This window comes from Camellia sinensis, chromosome 10, assembly GCF_055761805.1.
Source record: "Camellia sinensis isolate YWXY chromosome 10, ASM5576180v1, whole genome shotgun sequence".
Classification (NCBI taxonomy): Eukaryota; Viridiplantae; Streptophyta; class Magnoliopsida; order Ericales; family Theaceae; genus Camellia; species Camellia sinensis.
Window position 1 is genome coordinate 180,757,811 of NC_138970.1, and position 9,477 is coordinate 180,767,287.

The 9,477-nt window shown below is 37.0% G+C and overlaps 1 long non-coding RNA gene across 1 annotated transcript; it reads left to right on the forward strand.

Annotated features, from left to right (window-relative positions):
• Positions 1–212: 212 nt before the first annotated feature.
• On the forward strand, positions 213–5,165 carry LOC145801461 (uncharacterized). Its single transcript, XR_014343020.1, has 2 exons — positions 213–715; positions 1,187–5,165. It is a non-coding gene; the product is annotated as an uncharacterized LOC145801461 (long non-coding RNA).
• Positions 5,166–9,477: the final 4,312 nt, after the last annotated feature.

Genomic DNA, 9,477 nt, shown 5'->3' on the forward strand with positions numbered 1-9,477 from the left:
CCATATGGGGGAGATATGCCCATTTGAAGTTGGGCTTAAAAGCAGATTTTGTTGATTCGACCCAAAACAGCAATAGCCCATTTTTCGTGGTTTTGGTTCGGTTGGGACAACCCATTTACCTATTATTTGAGCCATTAAAGTGCATCCACTCATCCTCCATTATACCTAACCATCCTCCATAGTCAAAAAGATGTTTTGTTTACATCCATAAAGGAGTATCCCATGCAACCACCTTGAAATTTTGCCCTCCTATCACATTCTTGTCTCCCACCTTGTCTCCCACCTTCCTTTTGACCTTTACTCTCCCTCATTGCCTATATAGAATGATCATATTGTAAGAGAGGAAAAGGACCACGAAATTGAAGAGAAAGGAGTGAGAAAAGAGTGAAAAAAGAGAGAAAATTTGAGTTGTTTAGCCAAAAATATTCCTATCTTCCATATACACCCCATACCTTCCATAGCTACTGAAATTCCTCATTTCCATACACCAAAACCACTCCAAAAATTCTGATATAGCCAAAGATCAATTGCCTCGATCATAAGGAAGAATGTTTAGTGATTGAAAGTGAGAAAAACTAGAGAGTTAGCCACTTTCCATACCACAAACTCCATAAACTCCATAATTTCGAATTGAGGATTTGAGAACACACTTCCTACACTTGAGGGTGATCAAGAGGAAGTTTGGAAATCAAGAAGTTCAATTTTTCTTTGGAAGGTGAATTTTTAATCTTTCATTTTCTAATATTTTATATCTTATATTTATATTCATGCTTCTTATTTCATTGTGTTTTGTTATAATCCAAGTGGTTTGTTTATCTCATATTTATTTTCTTACTTTATATTTCATAATGTGTTGTTATAATCCTAGTAGTTTGTTTTGCTCATAATTATTTATTTATTTATTTTTATTCGCATACTTTAATTTCATATTAGTTTTGTTGTAATCTTGCATGTTTTACCTCAATTTTTTTTTTTTTTGTGTATTAGTCTCATATTAGTTTTGTTGTAATTTTGCATGTTCTATCTTATATTTGTTTTATTGCTTTAGGTTTATGTTGTGAGTTTGCACTTTTATTTTATTTTATTTTATATTTATTTTCTTTTTTTTTAATCTAACCGGTAGTGGTTAGTTAAGCCACCTACATATTTTTTGTTTGTTCCTTTTCTTGGTTTCGCAACAAGACAGGTTTTGCTTGGCCTAGTTCGCCGGCCGGCCTATTTGGCCGGTCGGTTAGCTTCTTCCGAACAAGATGGCGTAATCTTCCAATATTGACCAATTTCCGCCGGCGGTTCTAAAGAACATGAAGCTTTTATTTTATTTATTTATTTTATTTTGAGTGTATTGTGAGGTTTTTATTTTGTTGTAATATTCTCCTCATCCCTCTCTAATTTGGTTTGTAATTATTCTTTAAAATGTTGTAATAATTCCCCGTCCCGCTTCTTTCTATCCCGTTCTTTTACTTGCTTTCTTTATTTGTACATAAACATCATATTTATTTTTCATCATAGTTATGCTTTGCATCCATGTTTCATGCATCTTGATTCGACTAAGTTTGCATTTGTGGATTTAATTAATTCCTATGTGATTATGTGCGCTACCTCATGTTCTTGAGGCGATTCACATATCATATTTTAGAAGCCGAATCTTTAGTTGCATCTCATGAGTGAATTGCATTAGGGTTTTGTATATAAGATCATGCATATTTTACTAACTTTGTTTTGCAGCTTGTTCGTGGGACATCAAACATGTAAGTTTTTATGCTTTAGCATCCCGTGTGTGTGTGTTTTTTCTTACTATGTCTAGCATTCTACCATGAGGCTAGTTGCTTATGTGATATAACTCTATGAATGCCAGTGGATGGAGGTTGTGTCGCTTAATTTGGAATGATGTTGATTTTTCATGCTTGTAAACTCAATTTATTTGGGTTGTACATCGTCAAAACTCTTTCAAAATGCATGATATCAAATTGTTCCAAAATGAATGGCATAGTCTATACTTGTATGCTTCACATAGTAAATTTTAGGATTTATTAATTAATCAGAACATGAACATATAAATAAAATAAAATTCATATCATGGTTAGTAAAGGCCGATCTTTGATCGGGTGGGCGGGGGTGCTCATTATTGACCTTCCCCTCTCATACCTAAGGTTCCGAGCCAAGCATCCTTGGTTACGACGAACAGTGGCCTTGGCACGAGTTATGGGTTTCCTAATTTTCCCAAAATAAATATTAGGTGGCGACTCTGAGATCTGATGACGCAGTCCATTTTTGACAAAATTGCAATGAAATGGATTTTCAATAAAAGTTACCAAATCTGGACTCTCATCTATGTTTCACATTGCACTCGTGAGAATAGATCAAAGAGATCTTGGGGGTCCGAACTGTTTAACGCGCACGGGTACCCCCCGGGCATGTTACACCTGCCTTGAGGCTATTTGCTTATTTGCTTAACTGCATGAATGCCTGTGGATGAAGGCTTTATTGCTTGAATTGGAACAATTCATCGAATGTGAGTTTTAAGCCTACTTTGCGAAGTGGCAAACCATGTTTTAAGCTCATCATGTTTGGTGGCAAATCTGCCCTTTAGCCCATTTGAGGGTGGCAATTTCAAACTATTTTCGAAAACAAACATGAGTTGAAATGTTCCAAGTCTTGCGACTTAGTCTTTACTGGCTTGTGTGCGTCACATAGTAAAGTTAGCTAATAACTAGATAAGAACACATGAGGTTTATAAAACAACATATCTTGCTTAGTAGAGGTTGATCCTGTGATCGGGTGAGTGGGGGTGCTCATTTCAGGACCTTCTCTTCTCGTACCCAAGTTCCCAAGCCGAAACAACTTTGGTGATGACAGACACGTGACCTTTGGCACGAGTCAGGATTTTCTAAATTTCTCAAAAATAAAATATTTAGGTGGCGACTCTGTAATCTAGCAAAAAAGCAGTCTAGTTTTGGCATTGTTTGATCTAAAATCAATTTTCCAAAATGATTTGTCGGATTGGACTCTTTGGTGTTTATCAGTCTCGTATTGCACTTTGTGAGATTAGATTCAGAACTGTGACATGAGTCCGAACTGTAAGACCAATTCGAGCTCTCCGAAAGGGGGGCGCGAAGAAAGTCGAGTCTACAGTGCAGCCCAAACAGTAAAAGAAAAAAAAATCAATAATAATAATAATTTAACTTATTTATTTTTATATATTGTAATTGTTTAGTCTAAATTGTTTAGTTAGTGGTTCTTGTTAGTTTAATTGGTTAGTGGATTGCTTTTATTTTTGTTTTAATTGTTTAGTTAGTGACTTAGTTTTATTTTTATTTAGTGATTCAATTGTTAGTTTAATTGTTTAGTGGTTTAGTGGTTTAGTTTTTATTTTTATTTTATTTTATTTTATTCTACTAGTTTAGATTATTTTATTTTCTTATTTATTTGTTCATTGTAGTTCATATGTGTGTTTGTCAATTTGTCTGATGCTAACTTACTGTAAGTTAAGTTTTTTGTAGTGTATATATATATATAATAAATAAAAAATAAAAAAATATATATTTTTAAAAGAAATCCAGTAGTGTGATGGCAATGAGGATTTGCATGATTCATGCATGCATGCGATGTTTGATATGGTCTAATATAATGGTTCTACATTTTGGGTTGTGTTGGTTATATTATTTTGTGCAGAAATGGCTACATCATCTCGCCGAGCATCTAAACGGCCTCACAATGCCAACATTGCCACTAGGGATGTACTGACCGACAACTGGGCCAACAAACCAATTGCCTGTGACACATCCTTTGATGTGGACTTCTTTCGGAGCCATCAACCCACTGCGTGGAGTATGCGACCACTTGAAGACCCGGGCCTCCTGGGCATCTGCACCGTCATTGAACCGGCGAATCCTCGCATTATGCGAGTCTTTTATCAGAATATGTACATTAGTGATGAGGCCCCGAGAGCTCTTTTGTCCCTTGTTGATGAGGTGGAGTTAGTGGTTACACCAGCTTTTATTGTTGAGGTTCTCTATTGTTCCATGGACACTATTGATGAAGAGCAGTTCTCGATGTTCACTCTGGAACTCATAGTCCTAGCATTGGTGACCGAATTTTATGAAGGGCGATAAGATGATGAAAATCACACTAGCATCCGTCGGGCTAACTTACTGCACTGCCTCTTCTTCCTTGATGTGGTTCTTAAAAAGAATATCATCCCTCTAGGCCACAAGGAAGAGCGGAGATGGGACTTCCTCTGTGCCTTGCACCGATTTGATTTTGGATTTTGGGTTGACATTTCTATTTTGATCTTCAACCAGATGAACCGTATCCTTAATGAAGCCAAGTTGCGTAACACCCGATACGGTTCTACATGGGCCCTCCTTTTCGCCAACCTCATTACTGCACTCATAAAAGGCCAAGGGACATACCCACTCGAGCCTAATGAGATTCAGCTTTCGCTACCAATGCTTTATGGTAAAACCCACTGGCGCCAGACCACTGCTCACCTGCCGCCTCCACTACTTCTCCCCGATGCCTTAGCCAATCCTAATGATGTTCCAATAGAGCTCGCCACTGCACCAGCCCCAACGCTACCGCCATTTCATATGACGCAGGTGCAATATCAGGCTCATTTGGATAATCAAGTCGCTATTCAGCAATCTGTGATTGATCTCGGAGTAGACTATCAAGCATATCGAGATCACTCGCAGATAGCCTTTTATAGATATCAGCAGTCAGTTGCATCTCTGCAAATTGACTTCTACGCATACCAGGAGTCAAGCCAATAGCGGTTTGATTAGCTTGGTGCTGGGATTCATGATGAGGCATTTGTGACTCGGACGTTGATGCATGCCCTATTTGAGCAACATTTCCCACCACCGCCAGATCCACATTAGTGATATCTGTATATTTTCTTTGTTTTAGTTATTTATTTATTTTTGTTCTGTTTTATTTAATTTTTTCTTTTCCTTTTATACTGTATAGTTCAAAAAAAAAAAAGGTGTGTGTGTGTGTTTGGTGTGTCCTTACCTCGCTGGATGTGTGCCGATGTCGTTTGGTAAGATCCTCTCTCTCTCTCGTTTTACTATGTACTATACAATTGCTTACATTGAGGACAATGTTGTATTGTAGTTGGAGGGTGAGGGCATTTATAAAAACAATACATGTTTGTACTTGTTGCTCTTGATTGCACCACTTCACTTGATGTTCACTTTGTGCCAATATGGTAGTGACATAAGCATATGTTAATTGGGAAACATATATGAAAAGGGTTTATTGGGTAAATACTCACATATGATGTTTGCACTAGGATAGTTGTTTGTGTTTGTAGTATTAGTACACTTGTCATGAGTATGTCTTGATTCACATGAACACACTATCATAACGGTGACCTCTCTATTATAATCCCTTGCGTACATCATTAATAATGGCTAGGGTTGTAGAAAAGAATAAATAAGTAGCCAAGATTCTTAAGCCCGTAGGGGTGTTTCTACACCTAGTGCCCTAAAACCGTTTGGTTTAGAAGTCATTGGCCCAATACTTACTACATGAGTTAATTAGAGAGCTTAAGGGACCTAGACATTGCACAGTTAAGGAAAAATAAGGAGAATGACTTTTTGGATTCATAGCCTTTTCAACTCGAATTATTAAGCCCATAGGGGTGTCTTCACACCTAGTGCCCTAAAACCATCTAGTTTGGGAGTCATTGGCCCAATGTTTGTTACATGGTTGACTAGAAAGCTTAATGGATCAGGGTATTGCACAGTCTTTCAAAAAAAAATATTTGAGAATCTTGGTTGCAATAGTTTAGTTTTCTGTATATGTTGGGTGTTATTATGAGTTACACTGGGTTATTATAGTGGATAACTAACTGATATGGAGATTGCACTTTACACCGAGGGTACTGATGATGTGTCTACTAGCATTCACAAGTACATGGGACTTTACTTTTATATTAACTGAATTGTGATTTTGGCTCAATATATTCCTTCATGCTTGTTCACTATGTCTTTAATGACTCATCATGTCTTAATATCACATTGTAGTGGCACATAAGTTGATTGTTAGGTGGAGTAATGTGGTTAATTATTGTTGAGCAGATATGAATATGTTGATGTTTGTTGGTATCATTTCTGGAAACCCTCGCGAGACTATACTTGTCCACTTGGGGTAACCTTGTGGTATACAAGCCTGTTGCATATGCTAAATGTAATCGTGATCCCTACGAAAGTGGCTTAGAGTTATTTTAATTTTCTTTTTTCTATTGTTTTGCTCGGGGACTAACAAAATGTAAGTTGGGGGATGTGATGTGGGCCGAAAGGTACCACATTGAGGTCGCTTAAGTTACATTTATAGTCTTTCAATTTTGTTTATTTGGTGGAGATGATGTGTTTAGTACACTTGTACAAATATGGCAGGAAATACTCAAATTCAATCAAAAAGAGTGCAAAAGCAGATTATCCATGCAGAAAGTGACGATCGGGTCTTTCTTTTCTTCTCTTTTCTTTCTTTCTTCTCTCCGTCCTTCTTTCATTTTCGATTGGGCTTAAAACATCCGGGAATAGTCCTCAAAAAAAATTTTAACGTTCTTGTTCTTGTTTTTGTTCGGTGTTGAATATCACTTGTTCCGGAGAACGTGAGGTCAGGTCCGGAGTGCCAGGGGTCGAGCCAACATTTTTTCTGGACTGTTTTGCTAGCCGCACGTACGGGAGAGGGTCGCACCTGCGGATTTCAGGGAAGAGCTAGGGTAGCACACTGCAATATAAGCAGGTGCAGAGCAAGGTGCGTGCGGGGAGGGCCACACGTGCGGGGTTGGGAGCCGTACGTGCGGGAGTGAGGCTTCGCACGTGCGGGACGTTTGGGCAGCCCGAACCTTTGTTTTTATTCCTCTTTTTGGCCGAATTGTATTTCATTTTGGGGCTTCTCCCTTTCACTCTAAACCTATATTCTCCTCATTCTTTCTAGAAAACCCTCACAAAACACTAAAACACTTTGATTCTTGCTATCCTTGGGTTTAGATCATCATCATCATCTCTCACTATTTTGAAGATCTAGGGCTAGAGTTTCACTTGGTGTGATGGAAATCAAAGCTCTTTCTCATCCTTGAAGTTAGGGTTTCATCTTCTCCTCTTCATCAAACATTGAGGTAGGGATATTCTTGAGTTATATATATATGTTTTGCAAGATTAAATGTTGGTTTTTATGTTCCTCTTGAGTTTATTTTTGAGAGTTTGTTTGTGACTCAAGAGAGTAGAAATTTTCCAAATGAAAAGTTTAAAACCTCAAATGTCTATCTTTCTTTTTGTTGATTTTGAAAGGTTTGCATCTATTAATTTGAGAAAGATGTTTTGTTGGGAGTTCACCAAGAAATTGGGGAGATGTTTTGGTTTTGATATAAAACCCTAGAAATTTTGGTGATTTTTGAAAAATGTGAACATGTCTAAGGGTTTCTTGTTGTTTTGTATTAAGAGAGTGAACTTTCATCATATGTTTAGCAAAATGGCAATTTACTTGATATATGAGAAATGAGATGTTGTTTTAACATTATTGTTAAACATATGAAAGTGTATTGTTGTGAAATGGCAAATGGTTGTGCATCTTGGATAGTGAAAATTTTAAACATTGGAGTTAATGTTTGAAAAACATCACATGTAGTCTGGAAGAGGCTAACTTGTTATGAATTTGGCATGATGAGAGATTGTTATTGCTATAAATTGATGGCATGGTTATTTTGTGAAATAATATTGAGGAGAAGAAATGAAAAACGTGGTAAATTGGTATTGTTGTAGGGATAGTCGGAAATGGAGTAATACTATGAAGTATGGGGAAGATCATTGCATTGCATACACATTTCAAATTATTATTATTATCATACATTGTGAGTTTAGATTGAAAAATATTTACTTCATGAAAGAAAGAGGTGTTGTAATAAGAACTATGGAAACGTGGTATGGGGTAAATACGTGGTAAGTCTGGATAGGGGGTGTAGTTGAACTTGATAAGTTGGCCTCAGTGTCCATGGTGAAAGACCAGAAAACCGCGCGGATAGGTGTCGAGCCTTCCGGTTAATACCGGTAAAAATGACAATTTGATAGTATTTGTTGAGCCTACTTGCAGACACCAACCTAGGGATTACCTGAGTCATATTTACCGCTCCTATTAATTTAAAAGAATTGTAGATTTTGAAATGTGTTGAGATTGCAAGCTTTATTGAAAAATGGTAATCCTTAAGAAGAGCATGACATGAAAATTCTTTAAAAGAGTATGGCATGACATTGACATTAGTATTTTTATTGAGATTTTGCATAACAGTATATACTTTGTAAGAATTCTCTTCTGGGCTTTATGCTTAACCCTATGGGATTTGGTGCAGGTAAAGAAGTGGTGATCCCGCCAAACTGAGGACGTGGATATGTTTTTGGTGAAGAGTAGATTGCTCTTTTATTTGTGTTAATTTTTTTGTAAAGCCAAGGGCTAATTTGTATGGGTCCGAGAGACCATTTTGTGTAACCAAGCTATTGCCTTGGAACTTGTAAGCCCCTTGAGGGCCTTATTCGTTTTGATTAAATGATTTTACATGCTATTGATTCATGTATTAGTTTGTCAATGAATGCATAGTCGCATGTGAGATTACTTTTGTATAACTTTTGGAACTATGTAAAGGAACATGGTGAATATATCTATTCGGCATCCCTTGAGCCATGGTTGTTATCTTATTTGGAAGTGCGTTGATGTATTTTCTATGTTGGATTATTTCGGGGTGTTACATCACCGTACATGCCGCCAAGCTTCACCGCACGTGCGGCCTACCACTGCTTGAGCGGCCCACCGAGGGTTGCGTGCATGAAATTTTCAGTCTATTTTGTTGGGAATAAAAGGAAGAAAAAGGGGCTGTAAAAGGGTTCAAATTTTTTTTGAAGAAAATGGGAGGTTAGGATTTCAAGAGAGTGATTTTCCTCAAGCTTTAAGGATAACTTCCACGGGGACTTCCTCCTCATTTTCTTCCTCTTTCCACTCCTCCATAAGTGGCTAGTCTTCCAATTTTAGGGTTTTGATGAAACCCTACCCATGTAAAAAGATTTTTTCTTAAGCTTTGATTGTAAAACGGTTTGAACAAATGTATGGACGTTTTAGAAGTTTATAATAATTGTTCTTTTCATCTCTTCAAATATTTTACTCTCTGTGATTGTTTAATGCTTTCCATACATTAGTTTTCTTTGTGTTTGTGTTCAAAGTACAAGATGAGTCATGTTACGAGAGATAGGTCGTGTTGCTACCATAGTTTAAAGCAAACGCCTTGTGCTACTCGGGATGATTCGTGCATGTACGTTGAATGCAACAACCATCTTAATCAATATTTCAAACTTTTAATTGTGAAATATTGGGTATTTTAAACTGGATTGCAATTAATGATCGATGTTAAATCTCATTTATGTAGTTAGTGGTGAATTCTTTGCCCTAGGATTTTTTTCAAAAATTAATATCTCAAACCCT